A 3,241-nucleotide genomic window follows, 5' to 3' on the forward strand; every position below is an offset into this window, starting at 1 on the left:
GCCGGGTGGAGTCCCGTCTCTGACTCTTCTCTTGTCTGAGGAGGGTCTCCCTGGCCAAGGTGGGGGGCAGCTGGCTACAGGGCTTTGTCCCAAGCACCCCATTTCCCATGAAAATGCCCAGGTGTAAAGGCCTCCCAAAAGGAGCTGTGTAAATACATAAGTCTGTTTTGATTGAGGCAAAGTGAAAAAATATATTAAAAAGTAAATGAAAGAAGACAGCAGCCAAAGCTTGGGGCTTGGTCAGTTGGAGGGAGGCGGCTTACAGTTTAACTGGCTCCAGAAGGAAGATGCAGACTTGGGCCATACTCTTCCCCGTGGGCTCTTCAAGGTCTTCACATATGAAACCTTTTTTTGTTAGTTTGTTTAATAAAATTGTAGAGCTTTAGCAAACAGAGCATCCTAATGGCACAAGCTCCATAATAACAAGATGCTGCTGTAGCTGCCTCGAGGGTGGGAGTCGGGGCTTATTGACTTGGGCCCCAGGGTCTAGAGTGTTGTGGCAGAGTGAGGGTAGAAGGGCCAAAGGAAAGATGGGAAGATTTTCTCCTCCTTTTCCCCTCTTAGAAAAGACTGGAAGACAGAAGGGCTGTAGCTGGCTATAAACCACTTCCCACACTGGAAGATGTGCTTATTATTCCCAGATCACTGTCCACCCCAAATCCATCCTTATCTCTGGCCTGCCCGAGAGGCTGAACCCCAGGACAAGGTCACCTGCTCCCCTTGTCCTGGCTTTCCCATAGGCCAATGGGTTGGATTGACCTGGCCACATCACAGGCTCTGACGGCTTTGGCCCTGCAGGCCTCAGACTAGTAAAGGCCTCCCAGGACTGTTCAGCCCCAGCTGACTCCCCATCCCCAGGCATCTCCTGGAAGCCTGCTGCCCCTCTGTCATGTGCTGCCTTCAGGAAACTCTTCTGTTAAGCCTTTTAGGGTAGGTCCTGGATTTCCTACCAAGACCCTGACTGATAAGGACAGCTACTAAACCTCTCTGAGCATTGACTCCTTTGCCTCTAAACTGAGGATGAGAACACTTACTCAGCAAGATTTTCACAAGGCTATTTACAATGACCTCTATGGAGCATCCAGGGTGTGCCTGGTACTATAGGACACATTTTACACACATGCATTTGCATGCATGAATTCCCCCTCTCTGCCTTCTACAACAAGCCTGCAGTACCTTTCCCCTAGACTTTCTAACAGAAAAGGACAGGATGATATTTTAGATCATCACCATGGTCTAGTCTCCCAAAGCTACAGGATCTGGCAGCCGGAATAGAACATGAAGATGTTTGTATTATCTCATGGCTAGAGGAGAAATACACGAGGTGTGCTCCATCATGTGACCTGGGCCTGCTCAACAATTTCCAGGTCCTACCAGCCAAGGGTAAAACTTGTTACGAGTAGTAGTTTCTAATTGAGCAAGGATGGTAGCCATGCCAGCTGGGCTTGGGATATCTTCTTCAAGGCCATATTGTGAGATCCATTTATCCTGTGCAACCAAGGTACTCAGCCAGGCCAAGGATTTCTATTTTGGGGAAATGAGGAGAATTTACTAAGTTTTGGGCTCTGGGGTCATGGTCAACCATCTCTATACTCAATCAATAGAGCAAAGCATTTTGATCACTAATAATTATTACAAAGGGTTAGTTAAATCTGCAAAGAAAATCCAACTCAATCTTTCCGTTCTGTCATTTGGACTCACCATGTCTCACCATGGGGGTGCTGAGCTCAATAGAAAACACACACAAAACATGGCCAGCGTCCTGCAGGAGCTTAGACTGAGAAACTGGGCAAAGAGTACTCCATGTTGTGACTCAACAGCTCCCCATGTGTATGAAAACTCAGATGGAACAATTCATGCGTGCCATGGCAGATCATCAGAGGGTGACATCAAAGTGGAGAAAAGTGGTTGCAGTTGGCTTCATGGAATTGGAAGAAGAGGGAAACTCGGGATGTGATTTTCCAAGGTTACTGCAGACCCAATCTGCAACTCATTTATACGGTCCACCTTGGAGTGTGCAGCCTTAGAGTGGATGCATTTATTCTCAGTCTGATCATTTATTTATGGCTTTCATGTAGTCATCCTTCTGGTAGTTGTCTTATCAACCTGTTCAGGCCCTGCGTTCACTTTTGAGCAGCTCAGCTATAGCCATTTGCCCAAGCTCCCTATATTTGCTATATTTTTTACTCTCATAATTGTTGTTATAACTATAATTTACTATGTTCACTTTACAGAGAAGTACTGATCGCTCATGTGGAAATGTATCCCACGGCTTTTTCATGTCTCATCCAACCCGTTATTTAGGACTCTGTGATCTTCTGTCATGCTTCCGGGTACTGTAAACACTGAGACTTGGCAAAAGAAAACTAACAAAAAGCAGAGAAAATTATGGGATTACATTTTTTGTTGTTGTTCTGTTTTAAAACATTCAATATGTAAGATTTTCTAAAAATCATATTTATATGTAGTTAATCTTTTAAGCAGGGAAGTACATTTTCATTAATTTCTTTATTAATGAAACATTAAATATTTATACAGATCTGATGAGATTAGGAATAGCTACAGAAGTTCCTTTATTCATCTTACAAATTTATGTATTTATTTTTGAGACAGAGTCTCACTTGGTCACCTTGGTAGAGGGCTGTGGCATCTTAGCTCATAGCAACCTCAAATTCTTGGGCTCAAGCGATCCTCTGGCCTCAGCCTCCCAGGTAGCTAGGACTACAGGTACCTGCCACAGCACCCAGCTATTTTTTGGAGACGGGGTCTTTTGCTCAGGTTGGTCTTGAACTCGTGAGCTCAGGCAATCAACCTGTCCCAGCCTCCCAAGTGCTGGGATTACAGGCTTGAGCCCCCATACCTGGCAGCTCACAAATTTTATTGTGCATCTACTATAAAAACAAAACCAATGCTTCTTACTGTTTTTGGCATCAGAGATAAAATAGTGAATGAAGTGAAGTCGCCACTCTCTTGGACATTACAATCTAGTAAAAGGAGAGGGAAAATGAGCATGTCTCTGGTAGAAGAAAAAGTAAGGCAGAGCAGGAGGGCAAAGACAGCCCAGGCACTGGGGTAGACAATGTGGTCAGGGAAGGTCTCTTCAGTCAAGCAAAGAGGTTCACTGTCATCTGGACTCACCATGTCTTACCATGGGGGTGCTGAGCATTTCTGGAGTCAGTGGCTGCAATAGATGGAACAGCCAGGGCAAAGCACTGAGACAGGAGAGCTAGGAGGAAGGAAA

This window comes from Nycticebus coucang, chromosome 9 (genome assembly GCF_027406575.1).
Source record: "Nycticebus coucang isolate mNycCou1 chromosome 9, mNycCou1.pri, whole genome shotgun sequence".
Lineage (NCBI taxonomy): Eukaryota > Metazoa > Chordata > Mammalia > Primates > Lorisidae > Nycticebus > Nycticebus coucang.